At 42.3% G+C, this 23,426-nt stretch overlaps 1 long non-coding RNA gene across 2 annotated transcripts in view; it reads right to left on the reverse strand.

Annotated features, from left to right (window-relative positions):
- Positions 1 to 1,869: 1,869 nt before the first annotated feature.
- The window catches only part of LOC137637270 (uncharacterized), a 30,907-nt gene continuing 9,350 nt past the window's right edge, over positions 1,870 to 23,426 (reverse strand). The window contains exons 2-5 of one of the 2 annotated variants that reach the window (XR_011043508.1): positions 22,714 to 22,815; positions 21,586 to 21,736; positions 8,564 to 8,782; positions 1,870 to 2,889 (exon numbers count right to left, since the gene is read on the reverse strand). This is a non-coding gene — a long non-coding RNA (uncharacterized lncRNA). The remainder of the gene's footprint in view (positions 2,890 to 8,563; positions 8,783 to 21,585; positions 21,737 to 22,713; positions 22,816 to 23,426) is intronic. The other variant, XR_011043509.1, reaches the window with a different exon arrangement.

Raw genomic sequence — 23,426 nt, forward strand, 5'->3', positions numbered from 1 at the left:
AGTTCTAGCTTAGCTATATATAAATGTACAAGTTCCAAATTATTGGCAATCAGTTGTCAGGAAATTTATTAAAAGAATTAGACAACAAAGATTGGTAGTCAAAGCAGAATGCAGAGGACTATGATCACTCAGTTTAGGCCTTGCAGAAACATCCCAACAAAATATACAAAGCATTTTATCAACTCCAGGACCTTTGCATTAAATACATTTATAACATAAAAAGCATTTCTTGCAAAACAAAATAAAATAGTTAACGCTACTTTAACATTACATAATTTACCAATAAACTAAAGGGACAACTTTACCGCAAAGTTTATCAATTAAGAATAATAACTTTTGTCTTAAGAAACCATAGAAACTTGAGGTATTTCCATGAACCTTAGTGAAGTGGAACACGAGAATAAGCATCAGATGGGTTAACTGAAAATATCCCATCCCTCCCTTTGATTGCATCTCAGGACACAGGAGTACGAAGATATGAAATGGGTAACATTATTCGAGAACAATTTTGGCTCTGAAACCCAGTAACACTGGAATCATGATACCTTTATATTGAAGACCACGGGGACTGAGGCAACATAAAACTAGCCTGCTCTTTAAGCTGATGCTAAGAATGAAATAAAGTGTGTCAATGTCTGAAAGGAGATCTTTTCTATATGTTCAAATTAAGAGGGGAATATTTCTTTACTATAAATGAATGGCGACCGATTGTGCCACAGTTCCGATAGGCACCACTGCCATCTCGGGTCACCCTGGTGCGCGTTGAGGCAGCGGCAGTACGGGAGTCAGCATATGAAGCTACATTTGTGGTGGAAAACAGGGAAGGGTGGGCTGTAGCACCTTAAAAATACCAACCAAACTCAGCTAAGTCCCCTGCCAGGCTACCTCACAAAATTGGGGAATATGCCATGGTAGATAGAATTGATTTTACAAAATAAATCTTGGCAAATAGGTGCATCACATATCTATATTTCACTATTACTGAAAAATTCCATCCACTGCCCTAACTTGAGGAAGTTGAGCTAGAGAAATAGATGGTATTTTCTTTCTCACCAAGTTACAAACATGTCTATCAATCGCCATCTCTGACCTTTCCTTATGTTCAGATTCTTCAGTTCCAAAAATTAATGCATTCAGGACTTGATCATCTTATACAAACAGATAGATGCTCTGAGAATGGCTGACAAATCCTGTATAAAAGATATAATATTCCCAGAACAAACAATAAGCTCTGCATAAGAACAGTCAAAGAGTTTTTTAAACATCTATTTTCCTCTGCATTGGAGTAAACAATATTATATGACAATCATGAGATTTGAATGGACTGCAAATCATGTGACAATTGCGAATAACAAGAAAAAAAACATCTACAGAATATGTCAGTAGTAGCTTTAGATTGACACAGACTGATAGAGAAGACAGTGGGCCAACCCACGCCGTCTAATTGTCTCAATACTATACTAGACACTTGAAGGTTAAAAGGTGTCTGGTTTGAGTTCCAGGTTCATCAGAATAGATGCTCACCAGAACGTCAGGCAGAAGAGCCCTACCCCCCAAACTGTGGTGCCCAACCACAGCAGTGTCCTCTACAGTAAACAGCTTAAACTCGCGGTCCCGGGCGGGGATCCATCTGCCGCCAAGCGAATGCTAGGTAAACTCGCTACCACTGTACTAGCCAGGAAGCTATTAAGTCTATTAAAAGGAAAGAAAACAGGGAAATTTTTCAGCTTTTGGGGTAAGCATCAATGTAAGGAAGCAAACAAGATTTTGGTGAAGTATATGTGAACATCAGGTGAAGTTTGGATAAATAAAAAAAGAGAAAATGCTTAAAATTTACATTAATTTAGGATGGAAATAAATAAAATTAACTTATTCAATTTAAACAAAATTTATATATAGATTTGATACTGTTGATTGAGGCATAAAACATCTGTTCAAGAAGTGTTATTCATTCAGCGCAAAGGAAAATTCCCCAGTGAAAGAGACACTCATATTACACAATAACTGAAATTTTACATTTAATAGAAGACTGGCATGAGAAAATAATTCTTACTAATGAATATTCTTCTATAAAGGTCTCAGGGCTTAATACATTCTACCTCAAGTTAAAAAACATCCATACTTGTTTTAAATATTATAAAAGAGCTGTTTAGTTAAAAGATTCTCCCTCTTCAGGTCATTATACCAATCGAGATAGTCAATGACCCCTTTAATATCAAGATTTTGAACATAGCTGATCAGTGTACACATAAGCCTAAAATGCAAATATGATTGATAAATATATATATAAAAAACTCAAAACATTTAATATGGGTAAGCAATAATTATAATAAGTAAAAAGTAAACTTTTTGTTTCTTTTTTAAATGCTTGAAAAATACATTCGACTTTAATTGGGATTTGAAACTCCATATGAAAGGACATCCAAATAATTGAATCTCTCATAAATGAAGTAGTAGCACTATCAATGCATTACTTGGTGTTGTACAGTATCTTTTTGGACACTAGCTGCCCTTTCATTTTAATCTTCACCTATATATGGGTGATGAATGAACTCCCAGGACCCATTGCTTGAGCCTTATATCCAAAATTCTTGTGGTTCCGTAACCAAAATACAAACCACGCTACTTAATATGGGTATTACTTTCGGCGTAGCTGAAATGACGAGCCATTAGAATTTTAACGAGGGTTTACTAGGGTAGGGAGGGGTAGCTAGCTACCCCTCCCCCCCTCACACCTGTGACTAGCTCACTTTGCTTTTGGTTCGGGTGATGAACAAACGTGTCTGCTCCCACCCTCACTTATTGACAGCCTTGATCTTGTTTTGCTTTTTCTTTTCAGTGTGCTTGGAAGTTGATTTTAGTTTTGAGGCAGATACCAAGGTCTGACATCTGAAAGTATAAACAATATTAGACAAAGGAATTTAAAAAGAAAACAAACTGAATATCAATCTCGCTTCAACCAATTTAAAATCATTAATGAAATACCACCACAAGAGGCTCTGGCACCCTAGCAGTACCAGCTGAACTCGGTTGAGTCCCTTGTCAGGCTGGGAGGAACGTAGAGAGTAGAGGTCCCCTTTTTTGTTTTGTTTCATTTGTTGATGTCGGCTAGCCCCCAAAATTGGGGGAAGTGCCTTGGTATATGTATGTATGTATCACAAGAGGTAGTTATTTAAGCAAGTGTCAAAGTAGTCCTTTCTCTCCTGTTTTGATTGAAATTCTAAAACTTTATTAGGAAATCTTATCTAAAAGTATTTTATAAAGCTTTCTCAATTCCTACTTTTTGCTTTTTATTCAGAATTGATCCAAGCTACCAAAAACTTTTCAAACTCTAATTATTCTTTTTAACCTACTGTAGTTTAATTTATAAAAAAAACTTCTCAGAGTAATTCTAAAAGCAAATAAAACTAGAACTCTGGAAATAACCAATTCACTGAATTATGTAGAAAAATTTTGAGCAGCAGAACTACCAAGCATGGAATATCTATTGATTAAATTATTGATATTTAGGATAATATAAAAACTAGCAACAGACAGAAATTAAACAATTTTGTCATCCATGGAGGTCCGGAAATAGTAAATATATTGACTAAGGTCATTAATGAAAATGAATAAAAATATATCGACACAATCAAATATTTTTGGAGGCACATTTCAAATTCATTTATGGTGAAGGAAAATCTTATCAACGAACTATAGTCAATTTCTTTTAGCGAGGCAGATTTGCACCGACTCGAAGGAACGCCCTTTTAGCTCAGAAAAGTTTCCTGATCGCTGATTGGTTGGACGAGATCATTCTAACCAATCAGTGATCAGGAAACTTTTCCGAGCTAAAAGGGCACCACTGCGAGTCGGTGCAAATCTGCCTCGCTAAAAGAAATGGACTATAGGACAACTGTAATCTCACTCCTCTTTTACTGAACCCTATTATTATCATTACTTGCTAAGCTACAACCCTAGTTGGATAAGCAAGATGGAAATTTATAAGCCCAAGGGCTCCGATAGGGAAAATAGCCCAGAGCGGAAAAGAAATAAGGAAATAAATAAACTACAAGAGTAGTAATTAACAACTAACATAAAATATTTTAAGAACATTATCAACATCAAAATAAATCTTTCATATATAAACTATGAAAACTTATAAAAAAAGGGGGGGAAGAGAAATAGGATAGAATAGTGTGCCCGAGTGTACCCTTAAGCAAGAGAACTCTAACCTAGGATAGTGGAAGGCCTTGGTACAGAGGCTATGGCACTACTCAAGACTATTTCGGAGTGTACTTCTCCTAAGAGAGCAGCTTACCACGGCTAATGAGTCTCTTCTACCCTTACCAAGAGGAGAGTAGCCACTGCACAAATACAGTGCAGTAGTTAACCCATTGAGCAAAGAAGAATAGTTTTAAAAAATTTCTAGAAAGCCTAAAGGCTTAATTACTAGTTCTAATTATTACCAAGATTGAATTTAAAATAAAAAACTTTCCAGATTAAAAATTATAAAAATTAGCTACTGAAGAACAGCGACTTTCAGAAGGTCCTCAAAGACATCTGGTGATACAAACAAATCCAAAATACATACATACATATACCAAGGCACTTCCCCAAATTTTAGGGGGTAGCCAACATCAACAAATGAAACAAAACAAAAAGGGGACCTCTACTCTCTACGTTCCTCCCAGCCTAACCAGGGACTCAACCGAGTTCAGGTGGTACTGCTAGGGTGCCACAGCCCACCCTCCCCCGTTATCCACTACAGATGAAGCTTCATAATGCTGAATCCCCTACTGCTGCTACCTCCGCGGTCATCTAAGGCACCGGAGGAAGCAGCAGGGCCTACCGGAACTGCGTCACAATCGTTCGCCATTCATTCCTATTTCTAGCACGCTCTCTTGCCTCTCTCACAACTATCCTCTAATCCAAAATGAAATCATAAAATCTCAGTTATTGTATCAAAACCTCATAATGAAGTACTGTAATCAAACAATACAGTAAGCAAGACGACATTTGAAGTATGAAATTTGACTATTTGTTGACCTTTGCTGCTGAAAATTGTAGGCACGCAAGTTAACCCTTTTACCCCCAAAAGGACGTACTGGTACGTTTCACAAAACACATCCCTTTACCCCCATGGACGTACCGGTACGTCCTTGCAAAAAAGTGCTATTTACAATTTTTTTTTTTTTTCTTTATAATTTTTTGAGAAATTTCAGGCATTTTCCAAGACCAACCTGACCTCTCTATGACAAAAATTAAGGCTGTTAGAGCAATTTGAAAAATATATACAGTACTGCAAAATGTGCTTGAATAAAAAATAACCAGAGGGGGTTAAGGGATGGAAAGTTCCAAATAGCCTGGGGGTAAAAGGGTTAAGAAGATGGTTGGAAAAGATGAGTAACTGACAGCGAAATCTAAGATTGACCTCTCCCGATGGCCACCTTGCCGAAACAACCTTATTCTGCACATTGGTTGAGTGAACCATCACCTTGCTATCTACAAGCGAGCGGATATTCCAATCTTCTGGTCTCCAAAGCCACATGACCCTGGACAAGTTTGGGAAAGAAATGATGAGGGTGTTTGGAGCCAGTGTGGTCATGCGGGCCAGTACTTCCCCCTGACCTGATAGATAAGTTGAGAAAACTACAGATATGGAACAGTGTGATGAGGACATTGATAAAGGACAGCATAGTCAGGATGGTGATTATGAGAAACATTGCAGTGATTATGATTATATCAAAATGTGAACAGTTTTGGGAGTCATTATGAAGCTTCAATTATAATCAGTTGTGAGTCTGTGCATTATATTAACCCTTTTACCCACAGGCTCTTTGGAAATTTCCAACCCTTAACCCCCAAGGGGTTATTTTTTCCCCAGCACATTTTGCAATATATTTCTTTTAAATTGCTCTAATAGCCTTAATTTTTGTCATAGAGAGGTCAGCTTGGTCTCATTCTCTTGGAAAATGCCTGAATTTTCTCAAAAAATTATCAAAAATATGAAAAAAAAAAATTTTATAGCATTTTTCTGCAAGGACGTACCGGTACGTCCATGGGGGTAAAGGGATGAGTTTTGTGAAACGTACCAGTACGTCCTTTGGGGGTAAAAGGGTTAACTTGTATCACTGGGATCTGCATGTAATATATATTCACATCAATTAGTTACTGGAATGATTGGAAGATAAAGTACCAAAGGAATGTTACTTGACTTTATTCCAGGAATCTTTGGAATATGTAAAGCCTTTTTATCATTACAAAAATACTTGTTTGGCATCTGCAAAAGACTGGAAAATGGCTGTCTGCTAAAGAAGGTGAAGAATGCAAGAGTTGATGGGAGAAGTAAAAGAGGAAGGCCAAGGTTTGGGTGGATGGATGGTGTGAAGAAAGCTCTGGGTGATAGGATAGATGTGAGAGAGGCAAGAGAGCGTGCTAGAAATAGGAATGAATGGCGAGCGATTGTGACGCAGTTCCGGTAGGCCCTGCTGTTTCCTCCGGTGCCTTAGATGACCGCGGAGGTAGCAGCAGTAGGGGAGTCAGCATTATGAAGCTTCATCTGTGGTGGATAACGGGGGAGGGTGGGCTGTGGCACCCTAGCAGTACCAGCTGAACTCAGCTGAGTCCCTGGTTAGGCTGGGAGGAACGTAGAGAGTAGAGGTCCCCTTTTTGTTTTGTTTCGCTGTTGATGTCGGCTGCCCCCCAAAATTGGGGGAAGTGCCTTTGGTATGTGTATGTATGTATGCCAAAGACTGTCCTCTTTTCTTATGAGCCCAAAAAGCAGTTTGTCTTGGATTGTGATTAATTCAACCAATACTTTCATATTTTAAAATAATGAATCTGCATCTCCTGTCAAATCTAAGAGAAGCTGAAAGAAAATATGCAACTTGCTGCCTTCGTTTTCAAAAATATCATTCAGAGGAAGACTTGAAGCAGCTTTAACTAAGGTAAAGTATTAACCCTTTTACCCCCAAAGGACGTACTGGTACGTTTCACAAAACCCATCCCTTTACCCACATGGACGTACCGGTACGTCCTTGCAAAAATAATGCTATAAATTTTTTTTTCATATTTTTGATAATTTTTTTAGAAAATTCAGGCATTTTCCAAGAGAATGAGACCAACCTGACCTCCCTATGACAAAATTTTAAGGCTGTGAGAGCAACTTAAAAAAAATATACTGCAAAATGTGCTGGGTAAAAAATAACCCCTTGGGGGTTAAGGGTTGGAAATTTCCAAAGAGCCTGGGGGGTTAAAAATACTGGAGGTTTTCAAAGACAGTAAGACCTCTATTTTTTTTTTTTCTATTTTTCTTAGGATGCAAAAGTTATGGGTAGGGACAATAGAAAGGACCTTTTCATATAGAAAGAAATTAATCACAAGTGCAAATTAGGAATCATTGGAAAGGTTATTGCCTGTACAATCACAAGAACTTTAATTATTCAACTAGGGTATCGACGACATCGAGTCAGAGGCCCAAGGGTAAAACATTAGCCCATTTTTCATTATCTATAACTAACCGTATTAGTTTCAAGTTTGCAGGGAAGAAACTGTACATATATGGGCTGTTTTTGAAACTACAGGTACCATGAATCATCAAACGTGTATATCATTAGCTGTAAATATACAGTAAATAAAAATATTGGAAAAGACATTTTTTAATGAGTTTATTGTGAAATTGCAATTTGACACAAGAAAAGAGGACAGTCTTTTGCATATGCCAAACAAGAATTCTTTCTCTCTTGTTTTGATTTTAATTATACAAATGTTATTCTTAAAGTCATATTTCATCTAAAATAGTTTAGAAAGGCTGACCCAATTCAAATTATCTGCTCTCCATTCAAAATTTATCACTGATAACTTCAACCAAAACAAATTCATTTGTAATTACTATAAAAATCTTTAATCTTTACATTTAAATAAAAATTCTCCAGCAGAGGAAGTCTTTGAGTACAAAAGAAAACGACAGCAAGTAAATTATCAACTCACTCTGGATTATGTATAAACATTTTAAGAAGCTTGAACTACCAAACAAACTATCTATTAATGAATACAAATAAAAATCTTGAGACATATGATGCTTTTAATAACGTTCTTCCACTACTGACCATTCTTTAACAACAATAAAAATGACAGATTTGAAAGTAATTTGTATATTTCTTAACACAAACCTTGAGTTCTTTATATAAATTTGGCCTGCCATCACCTATCCCCCTCATATTCCTGTCTTCAATCAAAAGTGATGAGACAACACTGGTGTGTCTGTATGTGTGTGTGTGTGAGAGAGGTAGCCGGCTACCTCCCCTACCTGCCGCTAAGTAGCAGCGGGGGAGTTACCCCTCTCTAAACGTCTTATGTCTAGTCTTCCAGTTTCGCTAGAAGTATATCCCTAATAAAGAACGAAAGGGTTTGCATTTAGCGTCGGAACAAAGATGATTTGATCCTACCCTCAACACAATAGCTTATACAGTACAGTAAATCAAAGTAACCTATAAGGTTACTTGTTTTCCTGCCCAATAACACATTTCAATTTGTGAGAAAAAACCACTTTCCAGATAATCAAAAACTAAAAGCAACTTACTTATAAAGGATTTCCATCCAGTACAAACAGATGTGATGTTATACGAGTTCCCAAGGGAACTTTAAAGAAAGGGTCGGTGAGAGTCACGAGACGCATACTTTTCTCGACAAGTCTTGATAGCGTGCTGGGGCAGCCAGGAGAGAAAAGATCCGGCTATTTCCATCGTATCAGCGTCATGATTAAAAGCCACTCTCATCTTGGGGGGGACAGCAACCTTACCTGGAATATTGCTCAATTAAAATAAATCATCATAAAAAAAGCCCTTTCCCTAATAGTGTCACTTGAAAAATGCTAAAATTTTTATCCAACTTCAGAGAAATTCATTGCTTGGCACCAAGACTTCATTCAAAATTTACATAGTACATAAAATATATAAATAATTCCATTATGTTATAAATTAAGCAATAGGCTATCATGCTGTTATCCATTCACAAAATATTTGTACGACCTTAGTGACTATTTGTAACAAAAACGACATAGCTTCAGTCGGGATAGAGCTACAGGCTTCAACCTATACACAGTACTGAACAGCTTTGAGATGAAAACACAGTTGTCAAAACATAGCTTATGTTTTCGTTTATCACACTCCTATACTTATATTTTCTTGTTATGCTACGTATAATGCCATTATACCATTATCAGAGATGAGTATGTACTGTATTTTTTAATTTCAAGAATAAAATTGTTTATTTTCAATTTTTCATCATAACTGCTTGTTGCAGAGCTCGTCGCAAGGTCACATCGTCATAACATTTCAAATTTGAAAGTAATGTGTATTTTTTATAACGACACAAAGATTTAGCTATTTATACGGGGATATTACTTTATGCAAAGCTGAAAGAAAACGGATTTTGAAGTAGGAAAAATCTATTTCTGGGTGAGATAGCCATGTCGTCCTGATGGAAGATCTTTCCGGCAGCTTCCTACTGTATAACATTTCTGCGATTGATATTACAAGAGAATAACCGTCAGGTATCATAGGGTTCTAACCCGCGGTACGACTATCCTAAGACATCGTGTGTAATCAGGGACATATCCGTAGATAACCATAGATACCGTACCCCTAATAGACTTAACCCAGTTTAGGAATCTAAGAATGATAGGTGGGGAGACTTTTAACGAGGGTTAAGCACCCATCCGCTAATTAGCGGAGTTGGGGTGTGGGAGTAGTAGCTACCCCGCTCACTCACACACCTGAGCTATTAACCTACTTTGCTAGGAAGTAGGACTTTAAGAGGGACAGGTACTGGCGGGCAAATTTATATAAATAGCTACAGGTTTGTGTCGTTAGGAAAAACACAAATTACTTCCAAATTTGTCATTTGTTGCTTCACAAAATACAAACCAAAGCTATTTATATGGGATGACTTACCCTTGAGAAAGGTGGAAGTCTGTGCCAATTGGCTTTTTGGCTTTGAGTAGGGGTTTTCCCCTTTATGTGTTCTGCCCATAATTGGCAGAAACCCTACACCTCGCTAAACCCGTGCTATGCATGGTCAGCGGCCTACACATGCTGCGTGCTCGTGATACTAGCAATGTGACTGTCTAGCTAAGAGTTCTTGTGAGCCATAGGTATTTTCAGATGTTACAAAGACATTACCTAATACCCCATCGTTAGGGTATGGGGACGCAACAAGTATTGAAGCAATACTAGGTTACACAAGAGGAAATGGTTTACCTGCAGATAGTTGAGGTCAGCTTTGCAGAGGATCCTGGGTGCTGATTCCTCAAGAGAGGGAAAGATGAAGAAAAGAAAGAGCCAGCCATTCTTGAACAATCACCCCAGACTACTCCAGGATAACTTATGCCCTCAACCCTCTGCTACTTGTCCATCAAGGAGCTTGAGGTGTTAAACAACTTGTTGGGCAGCCACCACAGGACCAATGGAAAGTTTCTATGTTCCCATGGGTTAAGTTTTGCAGGTAGTGGGCAGTGAAGGTCGTCTGATGCTTCCACATGCCCGCTTCTAGTACCTATAACCACAGAGTAGTTTCGTTTGAACGAAAGGGATGTTGCAATGCACCTGACGTCATGAGCTCTGGGTCGATGTGTTGGAAGAGGATAGGGATTCAGGGCCTTACGAATCCAAGCACAGATGGTGTTCTTCGTGATCCTCCTCTTGACATTCCTTGTGCTGACGAAGAGTGCTGACACTTGGGGTCGAACTGCAGATGTATTTTTGAAGTAATACCTCAAACTTCTTACTGGGCATAGTAAGAGTTGATCTGTGTCATCGTTTACGGTAGGGAGACTCTCAATCCGGAAGGAATCAAATCTAGGATCTGCTACCCCTGGATTTTGAGTCTTTGCAATGAACTCCGGGATGAAGCTAAGGATTACCTCTCCCCATCCCCTTGAATGTGTGATGTCTTAAGAAAGACCATGAAGTTCACTAACTCTTATGGCCAAAGCCAAAGCAAGTAGGAACACCATCTTCAGAGTGAGGTGGCGATCTGTTACCTGACGTAATGGATTGTAGGGGACACCCTTCAGAGACTGAAGGACCCAAACCACATTCCAAGGAGGAATTCTAACTTCCGTCTGGGACAGTAAACTCATAAATTCTATGAGGAGAGAAAGTTCCAACAAAGAAGAAATATCTAGACCTTTCGGCTTAAATACTAGACTCAAGGCTGAGTGGTAACCTTTTACTGTTGAAACTGAGAGGAGCTTTTCCCCCCGAAGGTGTACAAGGAACTCTGCTATCGTTAGAATAGTAGCATTGAGGGGAGAGATACCCCTTCCACGACACCAACCATAGAAGACAGTCCACTTAGCTTGGTAGACCGAAGCTGATGAGTGTCGAAGGTGTCCAGCCATCAGGTTCGCAACTTGTTGCGAAAATCCTCTCAGAGTGAGGAGGTTCTGGATAGTCTCCAGGCATCAAGTCGTAGCAAAGCTACGGCATTGTGGAAGATGTTCCCATGGGGCTGCTTGAGTAGATCATGTCGTGGAGGGAGTTCTCTTGGGAGCTTTGTTAGGAGCTGCAGAAGGTCCAGGAGCCATTCTGCGTGATGCAATAGCGGAGCTATGAGGGTTATCGAGAGATTGGTGGATGCTCTGGTCTTGTTGAGAACTCTTCTCACCAGACAAAATGGGGGAAAATGCGTAAACGTCGATGTTGTCCCACCGTTGTTGGAAAGCATCTTGCCAGAGAGCCTAGGGATTTGGGACCGGGTAGCAGTAAAGCGGGAGCCTGAAATTCGGGGATGTTGCGAACAAGTCCATAGTCGGGGAACCCCACAAAGTCAGGACTTTGTTAGCTGCTAGATGATTTAAAGACCACTCGGAGCCCAATATCTGAGTCGCTATGCTCAGGTTGTCTGCGGGCACATTCCTTTTGCCTGGAATGAACCATGCTGATAGGGTCACCGAGTTGTCTTCTGCCCATCTCAGAATCTCTAATGCTAGATGGGATGGTAGCTGCAAAAACGTACCGGCTTGTTTGTTGATGTAAGCCACTACCGTGGTGTTGTCGCTCATCAACACCACCGAGTGGCCTGCCAGGAACTGCTGGAACTGTTGGAGGGTTAAGAAGGCTTCCTTCATCTCTAAGAGATTTATGTGCTGGTACTTTTTGGACTCTGACCATAGGCCTGAGGCTGTGTGGTGCAGCATGTTGGCCCCCACCCTTATTTTGATGCATCTGAAAAGAGCATCAAGTCTGAGGGGAGGACGAGAAGGTTGACACCTCTAAGGAGTCTCATTATGCACTCACCATCTGAGGTCTGTCTGCTCTTCTAGTCCTACAGGAACTCGAATGTCCGGGGAATCGTTGGACTGATTCCAGCTGAACTTTGGCCTCCATTGGAGAGATCAGATACTGAGACAGCCATTCGGAACTAGATAAACCAAGGCTGCTATGAGCCCTAGGAGACATAACCACCTCTGGGCTGGGAGTTCTTCTCGTCTGAGGAATGGTCTCTCTACCTTCGTCAGCCTCACTACCCTGTCGTCTGATGGGAAGACTTTTTGTTGATCAGTGTCGATGATTATATCTAAGTATACCAGTCGTTGAAAAGGAAGCAGTGACGACTTCTTGAGATTTACCATGATTCCCGGATCTTATCAAAACTCCAGAAGTTTGTCTCGGAGATGAAGAAGGGTTTCCCGAGTCTGCTAGAATCAGCCAGTTGTCCAGATATCTCAGGAAATGGAAGCCGATTCTGTGAGCTCAGGATGACACTAGGGTGAATATTCTTGTGAAGACCCGAGGTGCTGTGGAAAGACCGAAGCACAGCACCTTGAACTGGTATTTCTTGTTGTCTAGAATGATCCTTAAATAGTTCCTTGAAGACGGGTGGATTGAGATCTGGAAGTATGCGTCTTTTAGGTCCAGTTTGCACATGAAGTCCTGTGGTCTTACCGCTTGTCTGACTGTGTCTGCTGTCTCCATGCTGAACGGAGTTTGTTTGACAAATTATTCAGAGCTGAGGTGTTGATAACCCCTTTTCACAAGAAAGAGTCGACTGAAGAAGCCTGGGGAGTTGTCGAGGACCTCCTGGAGAGCACCCTTCTTCAATAAGGTCTGGACTTAGGCCCGGAGAGCTAGCTCTTTTGCAGATCCCTTCGCATAGAAGTTTGATGGAACTGGATCCTTGGTCAGTGGAGGGAGAGATTGAGTGAATGTGACGCAATACCCTGAATGAATCACGGAGACTGTCCAGGGTTTGACCTTAAGCTGCAGTCACCTCTGCCAGCAGCAATGCAGGCAGCCACTACTGGTGGACAAGTGGGAGGATGGCCCATCCCAGCGGGTGCAGTCTCGGCCGCCTTTTCTAGAACTCTTACCTCCACATGAGGACTTGGAACCTTTTCACTCTTTGGCTGGGAAAGGCTTCTACACCTTGTTGTCGTCGTAGCTGCTATCCTATTCGTTTATTCGTTAGCGGTTTTAGCTGTTGCTCTTGTTTCTTCTACAGAGGAAGTGGTCTATAGGACGAGATATCCGAGCCCTATGGAGGAGAGCATCCTGCTTGAACTTTCTTCACCTCTCCGAAGCCCGGTCAATGTTTTCCGGCCTGAGCAGAGTAACCATTCAGAGTAGAGTTTCTCAGTCTCGATACTTCATTCTGGGGGAGCTGACGGCGGAATCTTTTTTTTTATTGAGTCCCTTCGCCAAGGATCGTATTTGCCCAAAAGTTTACAACTTGGTGGGAAAGGAACTCAATGGTTCGATTTCCTGATAATAGAAAGGTCTACATCGGCTTCCTCGAGGACATCTTGGACCAGTCCTCGGTCCTTATGAGGTGTACCACTGATCCTAACCAGAAGTCCAGCCACGAAGTAGCCTGCATGGCGTACTTCGCTACTTTCTCCTGGTTAAGAATCTTCAATGCCGAGAACGAGACTTGAAGTCCTGATAGTCTCTCAAGGGAGATCCCTCTGGTAAGGGCCTCTATGGAGTGATCAAGAGGCCGGGGAGGAAGGGGCTTGTAGGAGACCTCGTGATACTTCCTCTGCTGCACAAAAGGCGGCGGAAGAAGTTTAGAGGAGGAGCCTACCCGGAGGGAGCTGGAGGAGCAGGTGGTCTATAAGAATGCCTTCCGATAGGCACTTATCAGACTCTTAGACCAGGGCAAGGCTGCACTGGTCTTGGGGGGCTTCTGGGTGCCGCAGATACGGTCGAGGGCCATGTCTTTGCTTTCCTGAGGGGGTAACCGCTGGATAAGATAACCCATTAATGATCCTCATGCAGGCCAAGATCTGCTAGAAGGCGTACTCTAACTCCTCCTGCTCTGCCTCCGATAGCTTTGGACTAGCAGGTCTTGGGAGATGGTCGTCATCGTCGTTAAGTCATCTACCCACTAGATCTCCTCTCGAGGTGAGTCGACGTCGTCCCTCGAACAATGCTGACGACCCTGCAGGGTTTGGAGAACATCATTTGCATCCTTCTCGCAAAGGTCTTGAAGTCCTTGCCAAAGACTCGATGACAGTCTTGGCATCCTACGACCCCTTACTGAGCAGAAAGAATTCCTCCAGGAGTGAAGGTCTTGCATGCTCTTTCATATGTCCCTCACTTGCTGAGGGAGCGACGTCCTCCTGTAAAGGTCTGGATACCGGTAGCTGCTTCAAGGGAACCACCTTGATAAGGAAGGGGCAGGGAGACCCAGCCAAAGAATCCTCTCCGAGAGAGGGAGAATCTTGGTTCGGGAGATGCTGGGGGCGCCTACCCCCGGAGGAGTGGGGATGACGATGCTCAGTCTCCGCCTGAATATCCGTACAGGAGTCAGTTTGATCCGAGAGGAATCCTGCGGTTTAGCTATTACTCATCTCCACTTAAGAGAGATGGAAGATGATGAGGGCACCTGAGGAGAGGGGAACGTAGAATTACGTCTAGGGTCAGCCGGAGATGAAGACGACTTCTCCAAAGGAATCCTTGGCCTACTGGTGGACTGTAGAGGTGAGACACCTTCCACAAATTCCTGGTGAACTGCTTTGACCAGGGCATTGAACCAAGGTTCCTCGCCCACTGAGGAGCTGGCCGACAGATCCCCTGAGAGGATCGAAGCTGATGGTCTCTGAAAAGATGGAATCGGGTTCCTGCCTGGATCGACTGATGACTGGAGAGGCAAGCGGTGCGAAGAGGCGGATGGCTGCAACCTAGATGGTTCCCACTTAAGGGTGAACAGAACTGGGCAGCTTACCTGTCTAGGCTCCTTAAAGGCTGGTTCCTTCTGAAGGAGAAGAGATCGTAGGAAGTGGTCCTTCCGGCATGATGTCCTGGACACTTTGGCTGGGGAGCTGTGTTCTCGAGTCTAGAGTTGGAGAACGGCGATCTAAGCCTGACAACCAGGGCTTATGAGCTGATGAAAGAGAGGGAGAACCCCTACGAGGAGCTGGAAAATGGCGGGTTGGCGAGTGCCGATGACAGGACGAGCAATGGGAAGTTCAAAGAGGAGAGCGTCAGGAAAACTGCTTTCAATCTGGAGGAGATCGCCTACAGCCAGGCGAATGAAGAACGGCCGGCAAACGTCTAGGTACTGAGGAACGACGAGCCACAGGAGAACTAAGAACAGCTGGCAAACGACGCGCCACTGGCAATTGATGAGCAGCTGGAGAACGACGAGAAACTGTCAAACGTCTTGTAGTTGGTGATCAGCGAGTCATTGGCGAACAATGAGCTGTTGGAAAATGACGAGTAGCTGTAGGACTACAAACAGTTGACGAACAGCAGACTGCAGATGATCAACGAGCGATCGGAAAGTCTGGAGAATCTATGGCAGCTGACAAACCATGAACTACTGTCAAGTGACGAGAAACTCGAGAGTGCCGATGGACAGGCGAACGCCTTGGGGCTGACGAACGCCTTGGGGCTGACGAACGGCGAGGGTTGAGAACCAGAAGGCTGTCGGCGAGTCTGATGAGATTCCTCACGAGGTGAAGAGTGACGATCTCTGGAAGAGGTCTGCGGTTGAGGTGACGAGTGACGAGGAGTGGGCGAGCGTCAAGGACGAACACGCACTCTAGGAGCTCGTTGAGGGTGGCAAAGATCTTCCGAAGGGGAGGAATGCTAAGCAAGAACAGGAAGATGTCTAGAAGACATTTGGATCTGGGACTCTAGGGGGGGATCTCACTCTAGGTGAGAGCGATGCCCACCCACAAAAGGGACCTGCCTTGAACTTTGCTCTACCCCAGATGGAAGAGTTGGCTCAGCAAGGGGGGAGGGAGCAGTCTTTGGCAATGGCGGTAGCAGCGGAAAAAGAGGAAGGACGGACCTCGTCAGCGGACACGGCAGACAAAACCTCAGGATCTTGTAAGCTCACACTCAGCAACAATAAGGGATCCACCTCTGAGGAAGTGTGATCGTTTCTGCTTCGAACCGAGTTGAAGTTCAAAAAACACGTTTATCTTCGGGAGCCGGTCAAATCCAGAGATGACCACACCTGGAAAACATCAGAGAAAGAGTACTGCAAGTCTTACTTCAAGGGAGGAGAGGGGCTGCTTCACTTGAGGGAAGTAGCACCATCCCTCGAGACCAGAGGTTGACCTGGAGTTAATTGGAAACCGAACGAACAGGAGCTTTGGAAAGAGGTTGGGTGATCAAAGTCCTAGATTTCTTCAACTTTGAGGAAGACCCCGAAAGGTGAAGAATCCCTTTTGGACTTCTTATGTCGGGTCCCATACTTCTCCCACAGAGAGGCAGACCACTTTCGGCATTCAAGGCAGGTTGTGTCCTAGTCACAACGCCACCCACAGCAGGCAGGACATAGGATGCGCATGACATGAACGTCCCGCAGAAGCAGCCCTCAGGTCATGAACGGCCAAGGAGAGAGCACCTGATGGAAAAGACCCTGCCTAGTGTGGGCTTGACCAAGGATGGAACAGCCTGTGGATGGTCGGTCGGTGAAGGGGAAGCTACCTGCCCTTCCTCTTTGCAAGGGCGAGCGTTAGCAAGGTGAAGGCAGGTAAGATGCGCTGGCTTGCGTACCTCTTCCAGTTCGTCCTGCTGGGAGCGTGTACTCACGAGGTGAGAGCTGGAAAAGCGAACCTTTCTCAGTTCTTTACAGGTAATTGCTACCTGTGTGCACTTGTGAGGAGTGTGTCCTCAGTGAATGGGTATGCAACACCGCTCAAGATTTCTTTCCGAAACTATAGTCTGTGTTCATGCCCGAGTAGGATGGACCAGGGTATTTTTGTACCTGTCTCTCGCAGCAGCCTGGGTAGCGTTATGCGCTCCTACAGGAGGCGGTATTCGTTCATAAAAGGCTATCAAGACTATGGGAGAAAGGATGTACCAGCGCCTTACCCTTGAGGAAAAATCCACCCGCCCTCAGATCATTGGAAAATCGGAAGAGCTCTGGACTACCTGGTCAACAATAAAGGCTAGCAAGTTCTATTGAGTGGAACAAGCGACCTTGACCCTCAAGCGAAAAGTCAATTCTCGGTTCCTCCCAAGGGGTCTAGAGATTACGTAGCGAGTAACATCCCAAGTTGATGTCAAGACGTGCAAACAGTTGCACACTCAGCTATGAAAGGGAAGGGAGAAGATGTCACCAATCCAATGGGAGTTGGCTGCGTAAGTGTGCTACAAATCAGTATTCCTTAGAGGATGATATTATTACAGTGAATCTCCTTAGCCATCGCTTTCAGGAAAGGGACCAGTCGGTAACGACCGATCGCACACAACTACTTCCGAAAGGTAAAATTGAGACGTATTTTTAATCGATCGTTGGACAGGTAATGTATGCATAAATTCATCTACAAACCAGTAACACAGACCAGGGACACGGACAAACATACGGGAGTAACCCGGATTATTAGTTGTGTCCAGAACTCGGTTGGAGAATGTTGATAAACATTCGTAACTGAGACCTCTTCCTTCCTACGAATGACAAAAACGGTTGTATTTCTTCGTCTCCGATCAGCAAAACTGGTATAAGTTTCGGATGTCCCCTCCAGGAAACAGATTCCCTTATACGGTATGAAGTTTTTGGCCTCCGTACTTTTTAAAAATTAAGACCCTGAACGGAAGTTAGGAAGTAACTGGCTGGGATGAAGGTAGACCGCATATCCAGTATGTCTGGTTACGAGAATGAAGAAGAGTAATGCATAACCTGGTTTCCCACAAGGAATATAGCCATCAACAATAATGATTTATTAGAACGGAGTTCTAATTGTAAGATGGCCTATAGTCCTTGTCGGCAGAAAGATCGCTTGCACGCATGCGCGACGCATGAGTAACCTCTTGGCCTCCAGGTAAACATTTGAGAGTCTGAGCCCGCTTGCGGGAATATAGTATATGCGAGAAATCACAACATTATTGCCCGAGGAATTTGCTCATCGACTGGCTGTAGTACTTTTTAAGATGTGAGTGCATGCGCCAACAAAAACAAAACGTACAACTGGTGTAGCGATCATACCTCCATCGGTTTGCCAGACCGACAAATCGCAACATTATTGCCCAAGGAATTTGGTCATCGACTGGCTGTGGTACTTTTTAAGATGTGAGCGCATGCACCAACAAAAACAAAACATACAGCTGGTGTAGCGATCATACCTCCATCAGTTTGCCAGACCGCCTTGTAGGCGCGGCTTGCTAACGTTCGTAAACATAATGAAAAGCTGACAAAGTTTGTCCGGCTGCCTTGTGGGCGGGGTTTGTTATCGTTCGTAAATGTAAGCAGATGCTACTACTATTCCATTGGGATTAAAGGCTTGAAATAATAACCTTGTAAGGGTATAGAGTACATCACAAGTCCGTTGTGCGATTGCTCCGAAAAGCTCTCTATTCCGTCAAGCAAAAAAGCCCAAGAAAATAACCCAGAAGGATTATGTTTCAAGACTCAGTGCCTAACGAGAAGTCGTCGTGTCTAGGGGCACACTGACACATGCAGCTGCCTCCAGCCATTGGTAGTAAAAGGTATTTGTTGCAATAACCTTGAGGTTTTATTTTGGTGAGAATGCATGCGACACCAGAGTTCGTTTCAGCCTTTTATACAGTTTCAACAAAGACCTGTAGTTGTGTAAAACTTCTCCTCAGGGAAGAAAGTTACCCATGAAGATGCAGTCTCGCATGAAGGGTTTGTTGTCCCAGAACGCAAAGAACACAAACACTAGGCAGATTCGTATAGGCTTGCTAGCAAACATGGCGAGAATCAGTGAACGGTGGCAATTGTCCGCCAACGCTTGCAAGCGCTCGTGAACGGCATCCGATGCTAGCAAACGCTGGTGAACATTCACAAAAAACTGGTAAGCACTCGCAAACGCCAGCAAGAATTAGTGAATGAGAATTTGAAAAATGTCAGCATTGAATCTTACCTTCACTGCTAAAGCCAGTAGTGTACACTACTGTAGCGCTGGTGAGGAGGGTTTCACAAACCTGCCATGGTTAATAAGGCGAGACGAGGGTCTCACAAGCTGCCATGGGTACTCAGGTAAGGTGAGGGTCTCCCAAATTTACCGTGGGTACTGAGACGAGATGGGGATCTCGCACGAGGCGATAGGCTCGCAAACTGCCATGGGAACTAAGGCGAGGCAAGGTCATGCAAACCCTCGTCTTGTGTACTAAGGCGCTGAGGTTCGTATAGACTTGCCAGCGAACGGAGGCAAGAGATCGGGAACGCCATCTGATACTAGCGAACGTAACTCCACATACCCCAACGCCACTAACGGACTCACAAACGGCCTTTCTACCACTCTTCCATTTGCCACTCTTACCCATGTATACTTGTTTTGATCTTCCTTTTTGAAAAAGCTAGAACTTATCATCACCATCTCTTGCTCAACACATATCTACCAGTCTCTCACCACTCTCATTTTCACCTGGTACGCCATACTTCCCAATGACATACTAACATTTATTCAATCACTTTCTAAAAAAAAAAAATCCTACCTCACAAAATCTTGAATTTTTGGAGAAAAATTACTAATACTTTTTTAATAATGACTGATTTTTGCCATTCAAACAGGGAAAGATAGGGAATCTTAAAGCCTATAATCTGCATATTCACTTTATAAAAAAAATCAAATACTTCCATATTAAAAATGGCCTCCTTTTACGATGAAGAGAATATTTTCTATGTACAACTTTTAGCATATTAAAGTCACTGAAAGTAGTAGTTTGAAGTAACCCCAAGAAAACATAGTTTCAAAGCGGCAGAGTCGCACCCTTTAAGTTTGCCAATTCCTAAATCATAATACACAATCATAACCCTTTTACCCCAAAGGACGTACTGGTACGTGTCACAAAACCCATCCCTTTACCCCCATGGACGTACCGGTACGTCCTTACAAAAAAATGCTATAAAAAAATTTTGATAATTTTTTGAGAAAATTCAGGCATTTTCCAAGAGAATAAGACCAACCTGACCTCTCTATGACAAAAATTAAGGCTGTTAGAGCAATTTAAAAAAAAATATACTGCAAAATGTGCTGGGAAAAAAATAACCCCTTGGGGGTTAAGGGTTGGAAATTTCCAAATAGCCTAGGGGTTAAAGGGTTAAGGAGGTAAACAAAGTGCCGACCTATCAAGCGCGAGTGCAATAAGACTGTACGGTAGTGTTCCAACTGCCAGATTGCCTCAATACTGTACTAGAGGCATAAAGATTTTAAAGGCCACTCATGAATGGCAGAGGCAAGGGACAGTGACATTGCTCTATCGAGCATGACAATGCCATAAAGACTGTCCATAGTACATATGATCAGTGCCCAAGCTCCCTCTCCATCTAAGCTAGGACCAAGGAGGGCAAGGCAATGGCTGCTGATGACTCAGCAGATAGACCTATTGGCTCCCCCAAAACCCCTCATCCTTAGCTCACAAGGATGGCGAGGTTGCAGCGACCAGAGGAACTAAAGAGTCTGAGCGGAACTCGAACCCCAGTCTGGCAATCACCAGGCCACCACAACCCTCAAAGGAAAGAAAACAGGAAATTTATATTTTTAGAGTAAATGTCAACATAAGGAAAGCTTTGAAGAGAAGCTATATGAACATCAGGGGGGTTCACGGAAATATCTGCAGGGCAAAATGCATTCTCTATACACAGTGCACTTCTAAATATTACTATATGCATCTTCATGCTCTAAATGTTCAAGATTTAGGTACCCACACAACGATGGTGAATAAGGCACAGTAAGTCCCCTATGAGATACATTACAAGAGTGGGTGGTTTTCTACTTGAGAAGGTTTTAAATCCAAGATGATTAACTTAGGCCTCCAGCTCATGACCCCCAAAACCCATAAATTCCATTGTTTTCAGTCAGCTGATCTTGCTAACGAGAGCTGACCTACAAGTTTATAAAAATTCCAACAGATATTTCCTCATAACGAAATACTTTTAAAAGAAGTCCAATTATTTTGTTTCATTCTACACTTATTCAATTTCTTTTTTATTCATTGCACACATATTTATACTTTTTCAGTTCTTCATTTGATTTTATGTCTAGTTATGTTACATTATGTAATACAATAGTGAAGGAGAACTGAAGAACATAATTTTAAGAAATTTATCCATTTTATTGGGCTTCTAAGATGGACCCATTCAATCACCTACCAAGGTATGACAAAACTTATTTCTACAAACCGAACAATGCTCTCCTGATGAGGTTCATCATCACGAACGACCGCCGCCCCACCAACAATCTAATTGTCGCCAATCTTTTCCCAATGACGACAGCCCCCGCCAGACCTTCTTAAGTCACTTGATATACTACATCTGTTGATCTATCGATTGTCTGTAAAGATAGAATTCAAGTTTTAACTCCTTTCATAATTGAATGCTTAAACGCAGCATTTGCAAAAGTAAAAAAATAACCTAGAGATTAAGGAACAAGTTTAAAATAACAGTACACTACTGTACAACACAAACAGTCTACACACCTTATTTTAAAACTTATTTAAGTAAACATACATCCTAGAGTATTGAACAAGAGATCTGGCTTCAACAAATATTTGAGATATGTATTGAAGAAAACAAAAGGATTAAACAAAGTCAGAGGTAAACAAATTTGTTAACATTTTCTAGGGTTAAAGAGCTGTGCGGTCTTTTAAGGACTTTCCTGTTAAAGAGCTACAGCATCTCAGTAGCTGAGCGTCGTCTGCTACGAGTGCCATCATGTCCTGTTAAAAGACTAGAACAGGGAATCCAATGATACCTGATTACCTGTGTATAGGGGAGACCTACAAGTTCAGGCTCATTTGTATATGCTACGGCATCTCGGTAGCCGAGCGTCGTCTGCTACGAGTGCCATCATGTCCTGTTAAAGACTAGAACAGGGAATCCAATGATACCTGATTACCTGTGTATAGGGCAGACCTGCAAGTTCAGGCTCATTTGTATTTGCTACGGCATCTCAGTAGCTGAGCGTCGTCTGCTACGAGTGCCATCGTGTCCGGCATCCTAGAAAGGAACCGCCGTCTCGGTTACCACCGGTGTACCTGTCACAACGTACCCTCTACAACCATTCACAATCATAGGTATACAAATATTCACCCTTCTACACGAGGCTAGGGAGGATAGAGGATTTTGGAGACCAACCATTAATACATTTTTGTGCTTGAAACGCTGCGAGGTCTCCAAGAACTTCGTACTAGAATATTAATAACTGTAGACTCACGCCCATTGCAGGACAACGTCTGCAACCAAGCACCTCCCCAAAAATAATTTTCTCCTCCATCAAAACTACTAAGGACGCAATAGAAATTCACCAACCTGTACAATTCTCCCCAAGGTTAAAGCTTTATTCCCAGGTAGGCATGTTTTCAAGTACACCATCTCTGTGAAGAGTGCCTTTGGAACTACGTCAACTTCACCCTGAAAAGCATTAATTACATTAATCATAAACTTATGAAGACCTGCAGTAATTTCTACGTCTGGGAAAACTTTCATGAAAAAATTACTGATGAAGACCTATACCAGATAAGAATTAATTTCATGTCTAACACAATCCATGTAAAAACAGACACAAAACCAATAAAGGTGGTTTTAAGCTTTCAGGCATAAAAACTAATGCTTCATTTGTACTATCAAAAATCCAGTGCACTACTGTACTTCCTATTAAATGGAAACACAAAAGATTGAAATACAGTAGTATTTGTCAGGAACTTTAATTCTTTGGGTTTATCCATATCCTTCCAGCTTCTTAAGCCTTCTACCCCCAGGCTATTTAGAAATTTCCAATCCTTAACCCCCAGGGGGTTATTTTTTTCCCAGCACATTTTGCAGTATATTTTTTTAAATTGCTCTAACAGCCTTAATTTTCGTCCTAGAGAGGTCAGGTTGGTCTCATTCTCTTGGAAAATGCCTGAAGTTTCTCAAAAAAATTATCAAAAAAATGCAAAAAAAATTTTAAATAGCATTTTTTTGCAAGGACGTACCGGTACGTCCATGGGGGTAAAGGGATGAGTTTTGTGAAACTTACCAGT

This window comes from Palaemon carinicauda, unplaced genomic scaffold, assembly GCF_036898095.1.
Source record: "Palaemon carinicauda isolate YSFRI2023 unplaced genomic scaffold, ASM3689809v2 scaffold619, whole genome shotgun sequence".
Classification (NCBI taxonomy): domain Eukaryota; kingdom Metazoa; phylum Arthropoda; class Malacostraca; order Decapoda; family Palaemonidae; genus Palaemon; species Palaemon carinicauda.